General features: G+C 39.3%; 1 long non-coding RNA gene across 1 annotated transcript; it reads left to right on the top strand.

Annotated features, from left to right (window-relative positions):
- The first annotated feature begins 2,424 nt into the window (after positions 1-2,424).
- Positions 2,425-11,411, top strand: LOC142055819 (uncharacterized). Its single transcript, XR_012660071.1, has 3 exons — positions 2,425-2,534; positions 6,585-6,685; positions 9,811-11,411. It is a non-coding gene; the product is annotated as an uncharacterized LOC142055819 (long non-coding RNA).
- Positions 11,412-24,147: the final 12,736 nt, after the last annotated feature.

The raw sequence follows: 24,147 nt of genomic DNA, 5'->3' as shown, positions 1-24,147 counted from the left end.
CAGCATTTGGAGGCAATGTTTACCAAGTCCAAGGTGCATATTTTTTGAGAAATACTGTATAATAGCAAATTCATATGGCTTTATTACTGTAAATTAAAGTGCCATTCGGGTGAGTTATTGCAAATATGCAATCCAAAGGTAAAAGCTCATCTGGATGATTATGTATGTATGTGTTTACACACCAGACTTCCAGTTCTCATTTTGGCAACTGTAGACTGGACAGTTAATCTGGATATTTCCCACCCTGGCACTGGGACATATTCTCCTCTTGTGGCAATAGCACATATGGAATTTTACAAGTCTGCTCTGTCTCTTCACTAATGGGCTTCACCTTTTACCTCCAAGAACTGAGGATCTTGATTTTAAATCCAGGGTTTACAGGTTCAGACCTTGCAGACAACCTAGCCAGAGGTGTTCTCATACGGGCCCAAAACCAGTAGCAGAAAAACCAAATAAAGGATCATGATTTTATCCCTCCCCACTGTAATTCTTCTTCCATCTTTACTGGATATCAGTATCTCTTTCCAGTTTTTGTGATAATTGGTGAATCAAAATAATTCACAAAGAGAAATATGCTTTTTCCCAGAGATGGTGGTGTGTATTTTTATGGTGGATGAGGTTTTGGAGGGTCATCTTTGAAAATATGGGTAAATGGATTATTTCTTTGATCCAACAAAAACAGCCACAGAAAGAAAAGGATGCAAAATTCAGGGTGTTGCAAGTTCACTCTCAGAGCTAAGCTGTGGTCTCTCTATTTTACTACTGCCAAGAATGCATGCCAAGTCATTGAGGTTGACCACGTTTTATTACCTCTGTTTTTGCTATTCTACCTTATTCCTGAGACAAGTGGGAAAATTGTGTCTGAAAACTGTCTTTAAACCCTGGACTTCCAGATTGTACATCTTTAATGAATACTGGATGTGTTCCACTACTGTGTGCTGCTGTCTGGGCCTTGGCTTATTATGTACTATTTTGTAATACATATTTATAACCAGGTTTGTGATGGGTCACATGCCTCTGTATGCAAAAATTTCTTTCATCCTGATAGAGCTACCATTTCAGAGCAAATCAACAAACTCAAATCTAGTATTTGAATGCTTTTAGTTTTGCTTCTTTTGGCCTTCCCTATCCAAGGTGTGAAAAATGACAATTTCTATATTTCTGGGAAATTAATTTTCAAGTTGACTTTGGGCCAGTAACCTGAAGTGCTAACATAGTCCATATGTCTGACTAGTAAAGGTTGACTGAAAAGTATGAGAGTTCTAGTGAAAGTCCGTTTTTCTTGCTCCTTTTGCTCCACGGTTATTCAAGTATGAGCACTGATCCACAGTGAAGCTGGGATGAAGGTAAAATGCATGGGTTTTGTTCTCTGTAGGTGCTGCTTTTCATGCCAAGCAAAAGCACAGTACTTATAATTTGCTTTCCTGTAACATTTGTCATCTTTCAACCCCTCTCTTAAGATTATAATTCCCGCCCAATATTTTCTTTTTAAACTACCTCTCATTTTAATACGTTTTGTGTTTTCTTAAAATAAAACCTGTCATGCAGCGCTTCTACTTCTTTTATTGAGAAAACAGTAATACTCATATGATGGTGGAAAAAAATTGAGAGCGAGGGAGAGACAGAGAAAGGAAACAGAAATCATAACCAAAAAGTCCACACTGATTATTGAAATACTCAGTGTTCCCTTGGGCTTTGGGGAAAGGAAAGGCACTTTTACAGTGTCTTGGAATATTTTTCTTCTGCACAATTCTGACTTTTCACCACATATTCATGCTACAGTGGGAGAGGGGAAGAAAAGAAAAAGGACTCAGAAGTTTTACAGTAAGTTTGTTCATTACCTTTCCTAGTGACACTTGCTAGTAACGAGTCCCAGGGAATATTAGTGTTAAGGTTTATAAAACTATGATTCTTGATGCTCCTGTGTAAAATTATTTAACAAGCACATTGTTTTAGTACTAATAGTTTCTCCTGCTCTGTGAAAATTTTGTAGCTTTAAACATGTGGTGTCACAGTCACACTTTTAATGTAGAGTCATTACAATATTTAGTATCGTGTTATTACTGGTGGGAAATATTTATGTATTTGTAGAAGGCTTCAGTAAGCTTTGGGTCCAGTTTTCAGTGAGGTATTTAAAGGCGGAAAAGAGACAGTGAAAGACTTCAGTGAATAGCTTCTGTACGGTCAGGAGGGACTTCATGCAAGTATGGAGCGTTTCCCTGGGCTAGAAACCCAAATCATAATCAAAGAACTGCAATATTTTAAGAGATTCTGCCTCTTGGGGACTGCTTTTTTTCTTTCTGAGATGACTCTGGTTCAAATTAAATTGAAATCAGTCTTAAGACTCATATTTCACTGGATTTTGGATCTTCTGAAGACAAGTCACTGGCAAAAATTCTTTCAGATTTCTGAGCACATAAAGGGGTGATGTTGCAGCAGCAGCTGTGGAGGTGAACTACGGACAATTGGTGGAGCAGAATCAGGCCCAGAGGTGGAAAGGGGAAGGACAGAGCAGCTTTCTCCTCCACAACAAGGTACTGGGTACTGTTTGAAATATCGACCATATTTCTCTAGCAGACTGAAAAATATGCTAGAAAAATATTGTTCAATATTAAGGTATAAGTAGCAGTAAATTACTGAGCTCCCTTTACAAAAAGAAATACAAAGGCTTCCCCCTATGACTGCCAAATGACTACCTGAATTTGGAATTGTAGCATATTTCTCCTCTAAAACTGCTACCAATCTTCCAAATACATGCAATAACTACATATGGACATGTTTAGCAAATCAGAAAGAAAAGATTGATTGCTGAGAAATTTTTTGTTTCCAATTATTTTCTACATAAATGGTAAAATTCCAGATAAACAGAGTAACAAAATCCCACTGGTTTATCTGTAAGTATGCACTGGTTTAGAAATGCTATTAAAACTGCTTATTTGAAAATCACATAGCAAAGAAAACTAAAAACAAAAATCTCTTCATATTGATCTGCTTTAGGGTTACATGTAAACATTTGGTAGAGGAGTACCATTGTGAGCAAAATATTTAGTCCTGCTTCCATCACAACTCTGTATTTGAGCTTGAACTCTTTTATTCTCTTTCTTATTAAATTAACCTGATTTTTCATGCTGACAATATACAAGACATATTTTGCATGTCCAGTATATATGGCACTTGCTAAATCAGCTCCTGACGCACCAGCTAATTTTAACAGGGGAGGCTAAGAGATACACCATTACTTACTATTTCTAATGTGTTTCTTAATATGAAACTTGTCATTTTCAGCCGTGATGCTGACTCAGCAGTAGGTTTATTTCCAGAATTACTAAAACAACTTTCCTCTCAGAGTAGCAAGGGACCTATGATTCACTGGTAGAGAACAGTGAAACAGAAGAGGCAGTTTTCCATCTTTTAATATTAAAAAATAAACTAGTAAAAGTTCATAAAACAGTCCTGGAGAACTTCTGGGACACAAAAAAGTGGCAGTAGATCTCATATTTCTGAGACATATTGAACACAACCTTATTTGATTTGGATTGCATTTTAAATGTATATCTTGCATTATTTTACATATTTAACCAGTGCTGCAAACCAAGATTCAGAGGGATCACTTCTTATTTGCTTATACCTACTTCATATATGTCAGAATCAATCACTTTTTCAGACAGATATTTTCTTACTCATATGCTGCAATAAAGTGACATTTTGTACATGTAAAATCTCTTTTGGTTCATGGCATTTAATGACTGCTCTTTCCCATTCCCAGGTTTTTGGGAACCTTCAGGTGCTAAGTACAGGATTCAGAGATTTAGAAGGGACTGTTTTAAAAAATACTAGAACACCATTTAATTCGAAAGGGGACCTTTTCACTTAGGATATTTTTTCAGGATTTTTTTTTCTTCCTGTTATGAAAATGAACTATCTCACTTTCCATCATCATTGACAATATTTTAATAAAAAGCAGAGGAATGCATGTTACTCATCAGCTAATAAATCAGCACAAGACTTTTGTGAAGATACTTATATATTGACAAGATTTTGTGCAGACTTGAACAGGCATATACACATATGCACATAGATTGTATGTATAAAAGCCCCAAATTTGTAAGCTGTCATAAGAAAGGACTTCGTCTTTTCTACTGTCACGATTCTCAGCTAAGAGTAACCAAAACATCTTTTCTGGGGACCTCAAACCCTCTCCTTCTGAGCCAAGGAGAAAACTGTAAAGAGAACCTCTCTCTTAAAGGGAGTAAAAGCTTGTGGAACAGCATCTCCACCAGCAACATTTCACAGCCAGACACAAACTGCTATTCCGAGCCAGAAGAAGGTCATAGAAGACTGCCTTTGCTAACGCTTTTAGATATCACCAGCATTTCTTGAAAATTATTCCCAAATTGCACTGGTGGATTTACTTCTTTTTACTCTATGTCCATCTTAATGTTATTGGAGCTCTTTGATGTCTGTGGCATGGCTCACTGAGGACACTTGCTGCCCTTTAGCTATGGTTGGAGTGAGGGGCTCACACTTAGCTTCAACCACTCCTCTCAGATCCTACACAATTCCTGCCTGTGAAGTCCCAGAGAGGTGTCTGTTCTCACGGCTGCCTCCTTCAGGATGGGCACGAAGCCCCTTAGCAACACGGAACATCAGTAAGACATGTACGAACCTTGTCGTGCTCTCCTCCAGCTCTCTTGCTGCTTGGAGGATGCAACTGGAGACAGAAGAAGCTGATGCTAGAGGAGAGAAAACCCGCTGATGAAAACCAAGCTTCACAACTCCCTCTCATTTGCCATCCCTTCTCCCTGACTCCTTGCATCCTGTTCCTCTGCTTGTGCTCCAAGTGTTCCTGAACATCCAAACAATGCTCACAAAAAATGTATTTACCATTACAGTGAGCACCCTTCCTTCCTGGCAGATATGGACTTACTAAAACAAATCAAAGGTTTTTATTTATTTTTAAACTTTTCTCTTGGAAGATATGAAGAAACTTGATTTTGGGAGAGAAGAAAAAAGCAGTTGTTCAGGCTCAAGTCACCTCTTTATCTGTGCTATTGCCCCTTACTGCCTCTGTGCTCCCTGTTCTCTAGGGACCCCAGACAAATACCATCCCCGTTGAAGATCTGGGGTCCTATTCTGAAACTGTCTGAAGCAATTTGCCCAAGATACCCTCTGGCTTTTCTTAGCCCACTTTCACCAGGGCTTTGTCATGACTTTCCATAGCACCACTCAGCTGGAATATTTCCAAAGTTAGTAGCTCAGGCCCACACAATCAGAAAAGCCCTTTGGACTTCTACTGACCTCTTCACATCCAGAACAAAATGCAGTACCCAGTTTGGACTCAGCCATCCCATGGAGACAACATGCTTCAGACTTTTCTCATCCTCAAAATTGCCTTATGGAATTAAGTCCAGCCCCTAACCACTGTAGAAAAAAGAGCAAGTGCAATGTATCTTGAATATTAAGGAGCTGTCAGAGCAAAGGGAGGGACATGTATCTTCACAGATGTTCTCTGCAGTGTGTCCCTGCCCAAAGCAGCAGACTATCACTGGTACATCTTCACTAGGGAAGGATATTTACCTTACTCATAGTAACAAACTACTGGAGTCAATACAATATATAGCCCTCATGTTTATGAAAGACAAGTTAAAAATAATGAAGTAATCTAGCATGGGGTTTGACCTATAACTTAAGCAAACATTTCAAACCACCTTCCTTATTCGGGACTTGGCCTCATCCTCATTGTCTTAAGGTAAGTGAACAAATTGAGAAACCCATGTTGCTAATGCACAGAAGACAATGGGGTTGCAGGCAGGCAGGGTCTAGTGGCTTAAGAAATTATTAACACTGACAGATCATTTTTATTGGCCAGACATGGGGAAAATGACCGTCACACTGTACACTCTCCTCTATGGCTACTTATGTCAGATATAAATTACTCAGTGCTAATGTACGCTGCCCATGTCAAGCAAAGCAATAGCACAGGCATTATTTTGTTCATATGACTACTCTGAATTTGTAATCAGTGCTTTGTTTTTTTTTTGAGTGGGTGATGTTAATGGCTAATCCTTGCCATCACAGAGTAGGGGTTCAGTTTTGGTTTTGCCACAAAAATATTCTGTGATGTAGGCAAAATATTTAATCCTGCCATAGTTTTGTTTGTACAAATATGCTTACCTACTCCAATTTTATGTTTCATTTATTGAGCTTATAAGATTTTAGTGGCAGGACAGAATATTACTCTGCATATGCATAAAAGAAAGTGTTCAGAATTGCAACAGATACTACTATAATCTGAATAAAAATATGTCACTGTGCCCAGCCTTGCATGTGTATCAACAGTATGTTTTGCACAGTTTTATATTATACGTTAATATATATGTATTCAGTATGAATCACTGATACACAGTGTTCTTCTCCGTCACCTTCCCATTTTGACAGTCAGTTGTTTATACACTTAAACAATATATTAATAGAGGTTCAGAAAGAAAACAGTTAGATGTTTGCTGTTATCCCAGGATATTGTGTTCATTTTCTAATAAGTGCCTCTAGTACAGAGGTCCTAATCAATGTAAATATTGTTTAAGATGAACATTGCAGTGGGCATACCATGGAGCCAGACCACCAGCAGAGCATTAAACAAGGACAGATGTGAATGCCAGGATAAAAATGAAGACATTCCTGAAGTGTAAGTATGTTACTTATAATATATCTGTTTATAGGAAATGGTCATGAAAGGGAAAAAAAAAGGCAAAAACTTCTGGAAAATAAGAATACCAAATAAAATCATTATGTTGAGATACTGCAGTCATACATTTGCTAAAATAGCTAAATGAAAGCGCATGATATTCTGGTATCTTCAATAATTAAGATCTTACAAACTTAATCTTGTATGAATGTTGTTAATGACTTTACAAAGGTTTAATCACTTTGGTGGTAATCTGTACAGGAGCAAAATGCATGGTTTTATTTTATACACATTATTTTCTCTCAGAGGTAGTATCTTTTATAAGATTGGAGGATCTAATTAGGATAACAGACAAATAGACCTACTCTGTCTCACAAGTCATTCAAGGAGAAGCAACGAGAGAGATAAACCTTTTCTAGTTCTCTCCTACTTCTTGTCTAATGGATTCATGTTGATTAATTCACTAGCTGCCAGTTTCCATGAGCAACCATGCAGCATGCTTCCTACCGATATTTAAACACCAGTTTGTTCCTTGCTGGCTTTGTAGTCACCTCTCTGCATTGCCCTGATTTGGAGATTACTGGTGACATTTGCAAGGGATATGGAGCTCACATCACACTGACTATTCACGGTACTTGTACACGTGCCCCTTCGAGTGCAGGGGAGGCAGCAATGCCTGCTGCTCTGGAACTGGCAATGGCACAGGCTGACCCACGTGGGGAAAGCAGGGGCAGGAATTCCTTCTGGGGTAGGTAGGCAGGATGGGGATCCCCTCTGGAGGAGGGCAGGGCCAGGGAGGGAAGTCCCCCAGGGTAAGTGGGGAGCAGTGGCATATTGACTCAGGGGGTGGTTTGTAAATAGGACTGCCATTGTTTCTCAGGCATGCCAGGGAAGACACAGTCCTCTCCTTTTGCTATGGGGAATGGATCTCAAAGGTTCTCATATGACCAAGGCATATTTTCATAGTGCTCAGTCCTCAATGACACCCAGAGCTGGAAGATCTCAGTCTCTAATGACCACTGAGAACTGAAACTTCTGCTAGGTGGGAGTCTCTTAAAAGTCTTTGGCCCAAAAGCTGTAGCTTTGATCTATATAACTATGAATGCAACAGATTAATTTAAAGCAAGCCACAATATTTGATAGCTGAGTCATTATTAGGTTGTCATTACTGCAGAGCTCTTGGTAGGAGTCTGATTTAGCTTCAATATTGATTTCTCAAACAGTGATGGCAGAGAATCTGTTGGAACTAGCATATTGGATTACTGTCTAAGCCAACAACGATTTAGAACTGAGCTGATTAAACAGTACGGTTCAGGATAGGTCAGCAAACTTTTTTGTTCATTGTTTTCCATTTTGTAGTAAAATCAACTACGATAGCAGTCTTCTAAAATGTGACTAGCACAAACACTATTGTTGTTTGACATGGTGTATCAGATATAATGATTTCCATCCCAGATCTACAGCTTTGCTTTTTTACGTTCTTGATTGCATAATTGAAAGCAGCAGCTTTATCTTTCTTCTACCTTTGGTGGAAGTCATTCAATAAATAGTACCAATTACATTACAGCTTAGAAACAGTCTGATGTAAAAAGCACTGCATTTCACTAGCTCTTGCCCAATGCAAGAATACTGAACCAAGGCATTACATTAACTTTTAAGAAAATAACTGGAAGTATGTGTAGTGTGTGTCAACATTGAAAGCACCATTTAGACTGCAGAAAAAATCACTTAATGCCGGAATTATCCTGTATTCTGATCACCCTGCTGGGTGGTTATTCATGTCAAGTATAGGGTTTAATATTAAGAGCAGTCACTGCACTAAAAGGAAAAATATGTTTACTTTTTTTCAGAATTTATTTTGCATTTGCCCAGAAGCCAACTCCTACTAACATGGGTTGTTTTGGCAAAACTTAGAGAAAGCAGGACTGAACCCTAAAAATGACTTGCGGTTAGAAATACACCCCTTTCCTGAAAAAACACATACTTATGATTGACCATATGCATGTGAATATTTCCATGACTACAGAGGATATTGATTGGTCCCTATGGGACTATTAATTTGTATACATGCTGGAAGGATCAAGTTCTGATTTTGCTCAGTATCAGAGCTAATTGCTGTAGATACTATTGACAAAAACTGGAGGTTGTGTCCTTGTTGTGGTAGCTGAGGATGTTCCATGAATTTTTTTCATGAGGTGGTTTATTACACATTCACTTTTTTAAAACAGTCCAAATACCATCAGAAACTATTTATACAATTAAATTTAACAACTATGAAATATGTGTTATGGTGCCAGTTTAAAACATATTCCTAATAGCTAGTTTTATATATGATGGACCACCAGGAAGCTGTCATCAGAATAATACTGTGCCTTTTTATACATTCTCTACAGTTCTTTTTACTTAATAGACTGTTTAATAACACTGTAGTCAAAACTGAACAATAGAGATTAATGATTTGATGTAAGAATACTTCAAGGTAAAAATTAAATGTCTATAACATTCCAGCTGGTGATATACTATGGAAAGCTCTCAAGCATGTAAAAAGTTTAAGAACTGTTTTAGAAAATCAACACATAGAGAGAAAATGCGAAGGGTGTGTGGTGTGAAGTATATCAGCAGGCAAGTTTTTTCTTTTCATGGAAAAGGTACTTAAAGACCACAAAAAAAAAAAAAAACACCACCACAAAAAAACCCCACAAACTCTTACTTCAAGGAACTCCTCAAAGCTACAAAAGAGATTAAAAAGTGACCAAACCATAAAATAATAAATGGTGTGAGGGGAAGATACACTTTAATTGTTTGGGTTTTTTCTCAGTTATTCTTGCACGTGAAAACTTCTGTGTTGCAGAAACTGCATGAAACAGCAATGCCATATTTTTACTTAATGCTTTTGATTTACTGGGCTCATAAAATGAAAGACCAGAAGCTACTCTTAATATGGACTCATTCTACCACTAACGCATGCAGGCTGTTTTTTGTCTTAGTGTTAATACAAGAGAACCTTACTCAGTCTATTTATAAAACAGTGTAAATGTTGCCTCTGAAAAGGAAAAATAATGGTGTAAGGGTTTGCAACATCAGTCGCTAGATTAACAGCTCTCAGCTTGCTTTTGTTGTTTCAGCGTGATCCCTTGAAAACAAATTCACAAGGAAGAAACAAGGGACCAGAGAAAGCCCATTTCAAAAGCATTCCTGTGCAGGTGGAGGGACAGTTCCAGCTCCTGCAGAAGTGCCATTGCTGCTATTTTCAGCATCAGCCAAAGCTTAATTTCTCTTCCGTGGCCAACAGTTCTGGCTCAGCAGTCATCAGCAGTGTGGGTACAGCTCTGTTTCTCTCTCTCATCTGGGACATACCAGCCCAGCAGCTGCTGCCTGTGTCCTGCACCAGCCCCGGGCTTCCTCACCCAGCACTGCCCAAAGATGCTCCCCACCACCTGCGAGCACCCCAAAAAATAGTCAAGCAAAATCCCTTTCTCTTGAATCAACAGCAATACTTCACCGAGCACCACAGGGATGGAAATGGCCCTTATTGTGGCTTTTGGCTTTGCAGCAACTTCCAGTAGGCAGCACGGGTCCTCTGGCAGCAGAAGCCAGCTGATATACTAAACTACGCTAAAGTAGTGTTTAGAGAAATAGTAATTACTAACATCCTCTCTCGGTCAAGCCGACACTAACCAGGCCTACTGCTAGGTGTGTGTATATACATACTCCCACTCAATAGATAAATAGATATGTGCATATACCCCAGGAAAAATACCTCTCAGTAAGGTGACGAGGTCTTACTTTAAATCAAGTGCTTGACACTAATAAAAACAATGTATTCGCCCATAAGATCTCACATATTGACTGGGTACAAGGTAAGTCAATATTAAGCAAACCTTTATTTTCTGTACCCTCTGTTGTTTTTTTCTGTATCACAAGTATTCTTTGCATCTTTCTAGACATTTGTAAACAGACCCCTAAAAATATAAGCTTATTATATTGTTTGCTTGAAATGAATATAATCAAAGGAAATACAGTGGAAATTTGGCAAGAATTGCATGCATTTGCGTTCTGTGGTTTTCAAAGGGCCCAAAATGCTGACAATTTTACTTAAAGTCGATCTATCATTACTTCCTCCCTTCTCATAAGGGATTTTACTATGCAAACTCTTTTGCCTGATTTTTTTTAAAGAATTACAGCTGGGAGGTAAAATCATCACAGGTATCCACATGACTTGGGGGTAATACCAAACTGATTAGGATGTCAAAGTACCTTTTGCAGAGAGGCAAAGGCTCATTAAATATTTAGATGTTTTGAAAATTTTATCTAATGCTTTTACCCAACAAATTTCCCTATAATTTTTGAAAGACTATCAATCAAATCAGCAGCAAATAATTCACAATCTCTTAATAGTAGACAAATTTAATTTATGATAAATGCTTGTGTATAACAAAATACCGTTTGATGGTTTGATGAAGTCGTCAAAGAGTAATTAGGAAAAAAATTCTTACTAGGCCATCTTATTGCCTACAGCTATTTGTTGCTATTCTTATTAGTAAAGAAATCAGGTACTGGCTGTTAACATAAACAGTGCACAGACAAAAGTGTTGATAGCTACCTTAGAGATACCATCAATAGAATTATGTATCTAATATGTTTCTGGCAGCATTTATTAGATATTGATTTCTGTAGAGGAAAAACAGTGGATGATTTTACAGAGACAAAATTAAATTAAAAAACACATCTGACTGAAACGATCTTGTTTTCTGTGAATTTGATTTTGCTCTCACTCAATACTCAGTCCTGAAAGATGCCAAACAGCCTATCTCCATTTCAGCAAAATACTTAAATGCAGATTTAACTTTAATCCTATCAATTTTACTGAAACCACACATTTACCAATTTCAGAGAAAAACTTCAGCAGAGCTACACATTAAAAGTGAGAAACTCAGTATTCACTGCAATTTGCTCAGAGGAGAGGAAGAGCCCTGCTTCATAATCAGAGTCTGAGTTAATTCTGGTCAAAAAGAATTAGAGAGCAGTATTTTCCTCCTGTTTTTCTTTGGATGTTTCTTTGTGTTTCCAGTAATATTTTTAGGACATATTCCTGCAAATATTTTTCTACATGAGTAATTCAACTCCTCTGATAAATACTATTGAATTCACTAGGGCTAGATTCAAAAGCAAAGATACTTATCTGGGCAAACGCATGCAAGACAAGACTGTTAGGCAGCTCCCCATGACAGTAGAGAAGAGAAAAATATGCTTGTGGGACTAAGGCCTGGAGGATTGGGCCCATAGCCAGGGACATTTTTTTTTTTTATTAACGAGGAAAACCCACGCATGAGTGAAACCATATGGAAAACTGAGTTAAGGTGAGGAGGTTTTAAATAATGCTTATTTATCATTTTGAAAGAAAAAAAAAAAATCCTGTTCCTGCCTATTGCATTTTATACTTTAAATGTAGAGACTGATTCGTTGGCCAAAATTCCTCTCCTTGTCAGGGGGGAAATTATCTGCTTAGACTGCTGCAGGATCAGGCCCTGAAAAGTCGTTACAAGCTTATTGGCAAAGCTTGCTCACTTCTCCCTCTCTCTTATTTTCTGTTTTTCCTATCCCTGCACAGGAAGAAAATGAAAAGTTAAGCTAAACTACATTAACTAATATCTGTTTATTAATTGGAGAATTCAACTTATCCTTTTTGCCATTCATCTGAAATTAATTAAGTGTGTAGAATTACAAGGTGGGTGTACCACAGGCAGCAGCCCAGGCTCAAGTTAATCAAAAGAGCACATGTTGAATGCATACAATTTAGTTAAGGTTAATCCAGTGAAGATGATCCCTTGCTGGTCCTAATTACTCTAGGTGATAGATTGTGGAATGAGAAAATAGGAAGGAAGGGAAATTTTGTCCTGCTGGTCTACCAGGGTTTTCTAATTAAATTTAGTAGGCTATGCACAGGAGCAAATAGTTTCAATTTAAAGAGAAGACCACACTCCAAGGGTCCGTGTCTGAAATGAATGTAAGGAACTTTGAACTAGTGTAGTTAGGTATCATGCCTTAAAAATGGCGAAGTTAAAGCTAGTAGTTGTGCCTTTATGAGCTTTCACGCTATCAAGAGCACTGTGTCTCTCTGAGCACTTCAGACTTAATATATATGTTTTGTTGGAACTGTGATGCTGTTATTTAGCCCTTGAGAAAAGGTAATGACACATTTAAACAGGCCTAGCCTGTTACTTCATTACCTTCACCTGAGGACCAAATAGCAGTAGGACAGAGCTGATATGCCACAGGAATATATCAGTGTTGTATTAGATAAAGTCTTTTCATTGAATCTTCTTTTACCCTATCAATCCCAAAGAAAATTAAGGTGTTCTAGGACCCTTTCATTTCATGTTCTATGTTCATTACCTCATTATGTTACTTTTTGTCTATGCTTGCCCTTTGTTTCAGCTTTCAAGGAATCTTATGAAAAGCTTTCATTTTCTCCAGGCATATGCATATAAAAGTTGTAGAATAATTTGCCCTATTTTTCAGGTTGGTGATCTATTTCTGCTCAAGTGGAGGTATCTGTTTCTGATTTATTAACATTTGATCCCCTGCCGTTGATCAAGACTAATACTCAGCTCAGCTGATGAGTTTTATATGAAATCTGATATTGCAGAAAGAGAGAAAAGTTAGTATCATTTTTAATATTTTTGTATTTCAAGTTTTCCAGAACCATGACATGCACAAAAAACACCTAACAATATTGGGCAGTATTTATTTTTAACTGTGTTTCCCTGGGATAAAAATTTTTGGAAGTAAAACAAGTATTTATCAATAGAACAGATGTTTGCTTGGTGTCATTCACATCCTGTAAACTGTATATACATTTACACCCTACCGCCAAAACATGGTTTCACCCTACTACTGACCGTCTGTCTGCCATTCAATCTCTAGTTAAGTCACGGTCAATAAGGTCAACCCTTTGGCAACATCTGTATTTGATCAGTTCACACAAAATAGGAGCCTTCCTAATGCCTGACTACCCTGAAGTATTTTAAAAGGCAGCATATTACAATAGTTGATTCACCACTGCTGCAGACTCTGCACTTGGAAGATTTTCCCTCCTTTGAGAAACTCATATGTGAAGACTAAAATCCTTTCTAGCAAAATAAATCTCTGAAATGAGCAGGTTTAGCAGTGGTGCAGTTTCTAGACTGACAAGAAGCATTTAGAAGTTTCTCTCCCTGAGTCCCTGGTCCCTCAGTGTAGGGATTTGGATTTGTGATATTTTATGTTATAACCCTGTTCTGCACACAGATTATGTTTAAAGCATGTTTAGGTTGTTGCAAAGATGAGATATAAAGTCAGAGGAAAAAACTATCTGCAACTTTTACATCAAAAACCAACAGTGAGGATTAATGCAGCCAGTTGTTTCTTGTTGGTGTTTCCGCACTCGGCACAGCCAGTACTTCCAGCAAGTCACTTTACTTTCTTCCATAAGGGTGAATGCAAATTCTTCCCTCAAAGAAAGCAAAATATTCTGGGTGGATCCCTGGTCCCACCGAAGGTGATGGAACATACACTGGCAAAACTGAGAGATGCAGGATTTAACCTGATGTTACCGCTGCATTATTTCAACGGTGGGAGCTATCTTAAAGTACAAGGTTAGAGATTTGATTCTAAGCACAGTCGGACTGGTGCCACTTTATTGATATTCCTGGTTTTAGAACAAATGAGAATAAAACCTAGCCTCTGGGAATGGGATCATGGGGTGTGTTTTCCTTTCTTGGGAAACTCAGAAAATCAGAACCAGTGGCCTCTGATGCCCTTATGTTTTGGCACAGCAAGATTTGAAGCTGACTACAAATGATCATACATTGATGAATAAAGCCGCTTATGCTCCAATTATACTGCTGGTTTTCCTTGTTATGTTCAACACCAAGGAAAACCTGAACACTGAAGTGGTTTCTCTCTGCTGGGTGTTGGCAAAACTTGGGTAGGGCAGCAAGAGCGTGGCAGCATGGCACCACCAGCCATGGGGTTTCGAAGGGAGTGGTCCTTAAAATGGGACCAGGCTGAACAGTGCCATGGGCAAGGGGTCACCATGAGATATTCTGGGACCCACCTAATGAGAGAGGGGCTTTTTAAAAGATTTTTATGGTGGGAGTTCGGTCCACAAAATCTGCTGTTGAGAAATGAATGGGTTTGGGTCTTTAATTTACTTTCTGTCATGCTGAATTTTTTAGGGAAACATTTCACTGAAAAAAATTTAGCAAGGAGCAGTTCAACTAGTTCAAATTAAAGGATTGGGAATAGTTGGGATAAAATCTGAAAGCACCTTGAAGCACTGGAATCAATGCATTATCTGAGCCTGTTTTCCATGTAAATTTATTTCTCTCAAGAGCCCTGGAAACTTCATAGGAAGCTTGCGCTGGGTGCATGTGTTTGGTTTAGTGACTGTACACAAACAACAAATTCAAAACCTAACTAAGTACTGGGGATGATGGAATGGGTGGTGTGAGCTGCTGCAGCTATCCTGGCACACAGAAAATGTAGTTGAAGTCTTATCCCTCCCTTTAGTACTACTTGTATAACACTGGTAGAACTTTCTAATACGTATTACGGTGTGTGTTAAATACACCTTAGGTTTCCCCACCCTATTGTTTTGTCCTGTAAAGCTGCCTTAATAGTCTGTTTTAAGAATACAATATTACAACTCTTCTGAATTTCTTTATTAGGAGTAACTGGGAAATCATTCTACCTGACTTGGACAATGGGCTGTTACTGAAATATAAATATTAAATGAAATCAGATTTGTAATGAAAACTGTGGGAGAAAGACTAATGACAAATTAGTTGCAGTCAAGGCAACTGCCATCAAAGCCAACAGCAATCCAGACTTTTACTCTGCCAAAACCCGCATCCAGTTCTGGTCCAGTTCAGTTGGTTGTTACCTCTGCAACTGATTGCTGCATCAGGCTCTGAGCCTCAGGAGACATCACCTCTGAGTTGGGGATGTGTGGAAACCAGATGACTCATCGTACAAGAGATTGCCTTTAGAGACTATGCCAAAATCAGTAGTCTAAGAAAATAAGGCTGGTTTCAGTATATAAAATTCATTGAAGTCTTGACGCATTGTCTTCTGAGATCTCTTTCTTCAAATACTTTCAAATTGGCCCAACTGATTGGTTAAAAACTGACTTTAAAATTGCAATATGCTAAACTGATACTAATGGTGTCTGGAAAATGGGCAAACTGACTGTTTGTGTCATGTAGAGGATATTTCCTGTGTTTTCTTGAACATATTCAATAAAGCAGAGGGAGAGAAAGGTGCTGGACAATTTTAATAACAAAGGAAGAAGTCACATATAGTACTACAGCCCTACTTTCAGAGTCCTTATTCCCATGTATCTGAAGGAGCTGGAAGCATCAATGAAAACAGAGGCAATAAAAGTGGAAGTAGAGTGATTAAAAATATAGTGCTGGAAAATAACAGTGACATTCATGGGAAAATGTAACCCAGTACACCCAGGGAAATGTAATTTGAAACACAGACATTCAAAGGGAGGGAGAATCCTAGAAAGCAGCAATGCTGAAGGAGACCTCAGGGTCAAACTAGACATGAATTTGCAATATGATCTAACAGCATGACCAGCCAGTGCAGTTGTGTTGTAGAGAGAGGAATATCTGGGAACGTGAAGGTCATTCTCTTTCCCGATGTGGCTCTGACCGCACCAGGAGCTGGGTCTCTGGTCACTGAGAAGGAATTGAAAACCAGGGAGAGCTAAGGAAGGAGGAGAGAGGGAGTGGACTGACATAAAGTGTCTATGGGCAGAAATGCAATTAAAATGCCCACTCAGCACTTTCCTAAGGCTTCAGGTGCTGACCAAGTACCTTTGCATTGGATCTGAAACATTTGGGGGTGATTGCAGTTTTCCTTCTCCCCATTTTCAGAACTGACCCAATGGGAGCCATAAGGCATCTCACTGCCCGAGACTTAGAAAGTCAGCAGAGTTGGGTCTCAGTGCCCTCAGCTGGCTGCTCACACTGGCTGGGAGCCCGCAGACCATGGAAAGGCTTGGCAGGGACCCACAGAAGCTGGCCCCAACAAAGCAAATATGCAAATCACAGCCCAGTGACATTTACAGACTGCTGGAAGGAGATGCTGCTGCTCTTCTTGCAGAGGATGCCCTCCTGGTCCAAGCAGTCACCAGGAAGATGTAGGGCATAGCTGCTCAGCCAGAACTCCTACCACTCAGGACCATCAGGCTGGGCTGAGGGCATGGGCCACCCCACACACCCCTTCTGCACCAACATTGCCACCACAGAGGCAGCAGGAGCCAGGAGCAGCAAGGGCCATGTGAGCAGGGGGCCTGAGGCTGAGCCTGGGCACCAGGGAGGCATCCCAGCTCCCGGCCTCCATGCCATGGATGAAATGCATTTCACATTGACAATCTTTTTAAACATCATGATCATGGGGACCAGAAACCAAAATTCAAGACTGCTCCCTTCCATACTCCCGCAATAATTGTTCCATGAATAAATGAGAAAAAAATGGTTTCATTCTTGAGTGAGCATGTAAACCTGTACCTCTCAGGACAGCTGCATCTGAAATGGCTCATCAGTTTGCAGCCGTTGATAAACATTTGGAGCCATGTTCTCTGGTCTGGCTGAGTGACTCTCGTAAAAGGCAGGTGTACCAGGAAAACATGCATGGAGAGCTATCACCTCATGCCTGGAGAACTACCACCTTCACACCTCCCTTACCCTGTGTCTCTCCAGTCCCATTTTGCGCTCCTAGAGGAACTTGGAGAAGCCCTCTGACTGCAATTGCTCTTCCTAAATTGGTCCAGCAGCAGCAGCATAATACCTTCTCAAATTGCCTTCCTATGGACAGGCTGCCCTGGCTGGGGGGAAGGACAGCACAGGTTTCCCTGGGAGTCACAAAATTGGCTTGAAAGCTCGGTGGAGCAGCAGGGCACTGTCGTGAGGGCTGGGACATGGTTTGTAGCATCCCGCATGAGGAAAAATGCAGTTCTCAGAAACATGGGGTTTTTCTGTTACTGGAAGTTTTAAAAAGTTTGTTTTTCAAAAGCATTCCATCAAAGAACCTAAAATAGACTAAAACCACCTGGTACTTTTAATCTGGTTTTGCTTCTTGCTTTCTGGTGTCTTTATCAGTAGCAGATATTTGGTTATTACACAGAAAAAAAATTTGAAATTCAGCTGGGAATGTTAGTTGCTAACTAAAGCCCATGTATTAAATTGCAAATGACAGTTTTTAAAGTCAAAAATCCTTTTCTTCCATATGACTACAGAGGTCTGAAATGCAAGTTTAGACATGTACAATATAAAATTCTAATGCTTAATGCTGTCTATCAGAAATTTTCCATATAGATGGGTGAATGAAGTTTGCATGTATGGAAGCACAAATAATATCCATAAAAAACCATTGAGGCTAATAGAATTCCAAATGAAGCTACATATTTTAGGTCACTGAGGTCTGGTGACAGGAATTATTGTGGGTTGACTTTCATCTTATTTCTGTTATTAAGAAAAAAGTTAACAGTTTGAAGCCAAGCTACAGCATGACAAGATATTTTTACGTGCAGCCAAGTTATTAGGATGGTGAACTAATATTTTGTCCAGTAGATGGCCAAATATCTGTTAGCACAAACTGCAAAAGAAGTTAGAATAATCTTTGCCTTGCCTTCCTTCCCCTTCCCAAACAATGTTTTGTGCCAGGTCCTCCCTCTAGCAAAATGCATTTGCGTACAATCCTGGGTGTGACCAACAGCACAATTTGGCAAAAGCTCTGTAAAATACAGATATTTCTCCACTTACTCCATCTTTCTCCAAGGTTAAGAAAAAGTTAATTAGGTGACTGTGCATCAGATTCAATGTTTTGAACGCTGTTTTTTTCCAGTGGCAGATGATTTTTATCTAGAGAATATAATAGCTAGTAGATGGGAGATGAATAGCCAGATATTATCAGTTTCTACACAAGGGGTATATCCTATGATTGTCTGAGAAATTTAATTAGGATAATTTACCAGAAGACTAATTAAAAACCCAAAATAGTTCGCACGAGGTCCACCAGTTTTAAACTCTACCTTAGAGATCACATTTCGTTCTGTCAAGCAACAGTATTTAACTAAATTAAATGAAATCCCACTCCATTACTGCTGAACTGAAGAAACCTTAGCCCAGTTTATTTGTCTGCTGTGCAGCCTCTGCAATGCCTGTTCTGGAAAGCAATGTCCAAAAACTCTCCTAATAACATTTTGCACTGAGTTTGAGCAGCTGAAGGACAATGGAGAAGCAGAAAGGAATAAGGGGATTGCAGACACCTGGTCTTTCCCAAGGGCTATGCAAACACAGGCTCATTGCTCCCCAGAAATGATGCAAAGACAAAAATGAGCACCGCTGCCAGAAATTGTGTTACTGGTAGTTCTTTCTGCTTTTCCTTTCACCTAAGACCTAGATCTGCAGATTAAGAGGTCCTTTTGGGTTATTTGCCTGTGCTCACAGGTCTGCAATCATGGCTCTTGCCCCACCGTGTCTTGGGCAAGTCAGGTCGGCACAGGGGTATCTGCCTCTCTTGGGGCTCTGCGGGTTCACACTGCCTGGAATTAGTGGTCTGTGCTCTGGGTTTTGAGGGCTCTGGACAAAATGTGTCCTATTAGCCAGGTAAGCACATTGCTGAGTAAGAGCCAAACCCTTTTCTCCCTCCGGATCTACTGAATTGCTTTTCACAGATCTGGACTTTGGTAGGAGGTACAGTGACCCACCTGCAGTGGCCAGAAGACCCCAGTGCTGCCGGCCCTGGGGGTGGTAGGGACATTCAGAGCTTTGGGTTTCCAGCAGTTGATGTGGGGAATAGGGCAGCTCATTCCTCCTGCAGAAGATCCACAGGGGGAAGGTGCTTCATAAGGTAAAAATTCAATGAGAGTATACCAAGTTTCTGTATCTAGTTAATTTTAGCTACTCTTCTAACTGCCGGGTCTCCTGCTAATTCCCATGGTATTCCCAGTGCCATCTTCTGCAAATTACTGTGTGTGAACTACTCTGCCTGTGCCCTTTTGACTTTACTAGGATGCCGCACAGGGAGAAAGGTCATACTTCATAGAGCAGTCGCAAACCAGGGCACGAAGGAGGGATCACAAGTGTGATTCTTTTTTCCTTCTTTGGTTGCAGGGAAGGCAGGAAATTGTCACTGTGGAGGCTACGTAATGGACTGAACGTGATCTATCATCATGCACCAAATGACTGGGGGGAAAAATAGTAACTTCTCTCTAATGACAGACAGAAGCATGACAACAATTAAAGACAACATCTTTCTAATTTATTTTCTCTCTCCATAAAAGGGGAATAAGATACCCACCATATCATTGGTAATGTAAAGGTTATTTCAAAAGGGCATTCTGAGCCTCATTTAGAAAGTTTTGGAGATGCTACAGTAGTTTCACTTCAACTCTGTGTTTGTCAGATAGACTACATTTTCTTCTTTCTGGTATCATCATGGACACAAACAGTATGTCAAGGAAGCGAACTGTGAAGCTTTTAAAAGAATAGTCTTGTGAGTTTTGAGCTGTTCTCAAGACTTTCAAGGCCCAAACTGCCAAATCAGGGCTTTTAATATATTCCCTTAAGATATACATTTTTATTTTGATATACAGACGTCATTAAGTCACTCCTTCTGCAACAAACACCCTGTTGTCCTTTAAGTACAACCCGCATAGACCACTGTGGCAGTGTGACTGCCCCACCACCTCCACATCCAGCTCCCTCCAGCCCCCTCATTACAAGGGATGAGAGCAGTTCCCCTGTCTCCAGTCTTGCTTTGGGCCCCTGGGCAGCTCTAGATAGGAGTGTGGCTTCAGGCACATATTCAATGCTTTTTCTCCACCATAGGACCAAACTTCAACTGCAAGCCCTTTTACAAAGAGGAGCCTGTATTTTTATTTATAGTATATTGCTGGGAACTCACCTCTGAAGTAAAGGGCTTTGTGAGAAACACATGGTCAGACAAGATCAGGAGCAAAAGCCAGATAAGCTGTGCAGTGGGGCTAAGGGTCAGGGTTTGAAGGTGGGCTCTAACTCACTGGGGGATAAGATACTTGCATATTTTTAAAGATCTGTCTCCAAATGCTTTGCCTGTACTTCTGAACCTTTTCCATACTCTGAGACATTTTACAATAAAGAGGAATTTGTAGCCTTCCTTCCTACCAGCAATAAGGAAAAGGGGAGTTTGCCATGGTCTGTTAGAGCCCGAGTGGGTGACAGCCGTTTAATGTGAATTACAGCATCGGATACCTGCTTGCCAGAGGAAACTTTATGAGGAGAGAGCCTGTCTCCACAGCCAACTTGGGAATGTAAGGACTTTCAAATTTTCTGTTGTTTTTGAACATGTATTTGTTCCTCGGTATTTTGCAGTCATGTCACTTTACATTGAGCATGGAACTGACTCCTTTTCTAAAATACTGGTGATGATATTGGTTGCTAGATGATGAGATTATAAGGGGTATTGTCACAAGATCAATAGCCAGATTTTATCAAGCATTAGAAAAAAATTAAATCTGGGGAGATTACACTGTTTAGGCTGTTTTGTCTTCTTAGCAGCCAGTTTTCTTTGATTCACTTTTTGTACAGAAGTTCCTCTTTCCTGTGCAAATTCTTCATTTGAGTTGTTTGTAGCATTTCACTTGTTTATTTTTTCCCTGTACATTAGGTCAGGAAACACTGCAGCTCTTGATAGACTGTTTTTTCTGTCTCTGGAGATTTCTTTTGAAAATCAGGAGGAAAATAATCTCCTGCCTTCCTGATATATTCTGAAAGTACAACTTTTCAGAGGTTACTTAGGATATGCTTTTTATTAATAGGATCAGGAGAGACAGCTTCCTAATGATTAGAATTTGTGGTTTTATCTGAAAGTATTGTTCTCACTAAAATCTCTCTAATGGCATGCTAAATTATAAAAATATTAATTAGATCATTAGATAAATGGACAGTAATCTTCCAGCTATGTGTAATGCACACTTTGATGTACCCTGCTTAGAAGCTTTAGGTCTGTCCAGCATTTCCTTTTCCCCAAATATATTATTTTTTCAATAATTAATGCAGGTATTTTTCTGTGTTTCTTCAGTGTTACTGTAGGAGAATGAAGTTCCAGTTGAGTGGAAGTTGCTAAAAGAGGCAGTTTCCAGGGCATGAAACCCTTTCATTTAAAGGGGCAAAGGTCGACTCAACAAGAACTTGAGTCATGCCAAAAGCAGGACAAGTGTATCCCCCGGGAGAGTGCAAGCAAGAATGAGGGGGTGAATGTCGCAGAGAGGAATTCCCCACCTGGAAAAGGTGTTTCGGTCTGGAGGGGGTTGTGGGTCGTGATGGATCACCAGAGCCTGATGGATTTTCTTAATCAATGCTAATCTTTGGCAAGTGTGGAAATAGTCATTAAATCATCTCATAACCATAAAGCAGTTCATATCCAGCTTCTGGACTGTCTAGTGCATGTTCTTTAATTAAAACCAGGGAAACCTGTAATGCTAGTTACAACTACATATCATTACTGTATTTTTTCAGATGTCTCCAATCAATAATGATATTGGAGGTCACACAGATTCCAGTGTGTGTATTTTGCAATTTTTAATATTTTTTGTTGGTTTGTAGTATTAAAGAAAACATGTGTACACTGCTTAGCACATAATTATTAGATGATCTGGAGAGAAAGAGGAAGAGTAAAATTAATGGGATTTGTTTTTATTGAAACTTTTGAAGGATTTCTGTTCGTTCATCTGGTGCTACTTTACCTTCAACCTGTCAGCATCATCTGAAAGAAAGTGCATAAGCGTGCATGCATGTGTGTGTCTGTATGCACATATATCATCAGGAGAAAAGGAACAAGAAGATGACAGTGCTTCATTGGGCTGCATCCTCCAAAGCATGTGCATTAAAAAAGAATAATTTATTTCAGATATTTCACCCACTTTTTTATCTAATGAATGCAGCAAGGTAAGTATATTGTGAATTGAAGAAGCAAAAAAACTATGAAGTACTATATATTATTTTTATGACCTTAACACTGCATTTGCACTAAATATGGGTTGATTTACTTGTTTACACAAAAATGAATAACAAAAACCCGCACACAGTGTAGGCTGTGGCAATATGATTTTTACAAAGGTGTTACAAAGGTTTTAAGAAGTGCTGACTGCAGATTGCAGATGTGATTGATGGTTATGCGTGCAAGACGCATTCACAGATAACATGAGTAGCTCATTATATGTTCTCATTTCCTACTGAGTGCAGGCTCCCTCCCTGGCACATACTTCTTTTGGCTGTTTGAGAGGTTTGTCTTGAGGGAAGATCTCTGTGATAGCCCAGAAAACTGGATCAGAGCTTGGTGATAGGAAAATGCTGATAGACAATCTTACACCGTGACCTTAAGATTTTATGTCACCTTCAGACAACCAAATCTTTGGAGGTTTATTTCACTTTTGCTCATCACCCAAAAGTGTCAATGCTCATTCTGCAGTTTATATGACCAGACCTATGCTGCCTTGGTCTGGATATTGGTCCTAAACCACGATGGAAACACTTTCTCCTGAGATTTTCTTGTCGTAACCCATTCTGCCTCAAGTTTTCTCATCTTGCGATCAGCCATTAACCAGCCAGTCAGTTGTTATTAAGGCAAAAAACGCTCCTCTTTTAGTCCAAACACCAACAATATTGCCTGGTAACATTCAGCAGACTTTGAGCTGCAACTTGCCAGTGCATTCCTGTTGTGTAATGCATTTGCACATTCCAAGCAGATTTTCATTTACTCTAGCAACGTCTAGACTAATTCACACACAGCACATTGTAATGCAAATGGAATGGTTAAAATAGATCACACATCTCTCTTCCATCTCATTTTCGGTCTAATGTATCATTGCAGCTTATTCTGTAAATTGTTGAAGTCATCTTCATTCAACTGTAAACTAAAGAGACTAGATGTCTATCAGACGAAACCAAAACAGTTCTTGATTAATCACAACCTCTTGACCTAATGAGTGATAGCTGTGTTAAAAATGTTGTCATTATCTAAATGGAGTACCCAAACGTCCAGCAGATCCTAAGCAAATTGACTCTCTTCTATTTATAAACAACACTGGAAGATGAACTCCTGGGTTTATACTGGAAAAGGGACATCATTCATTTTTATCCAACATACCTGCTTTTAGTGATATTACCCACACACATGGGTTTTAGAAAATCTTAACAACTGAAGTGGTTTATATGCTTTTAAGGCTAATTTTGAGGTTTATGTGTACATTCATCACACTGGAGCTGGGTGTTCAATATCTACCTAAAATGCATAGTATTAATAGCACATGTTAAAGTTCCTTCTTAGGCTTTCTGTTAGATGCTAAACATCATTAGCACCTGATATGGAATTCTGCCTTTCCAGGGTTTGTATAAGTGTTATTTGCTGTGCTGAGGGCATTTTTC

This window comes from Phalacrocorax aristotelis, chromosome 3, assembly GCF_949628215.1.
Source record: "Phalacrocorax aristotelis chromosome 3, bGulAri2.1, whole genome shotgun sequence".
Taxonomy (NCBI): Eukaryota; Metazoa; Chordata; class Aves; order Suliformes; family Phalacrocoracidae; genus Phalacrocorax; species Phalacrocorax aristotelis.
This window is presented reverse-complemented; position numbering and strand designations above follow the sequence as displayed.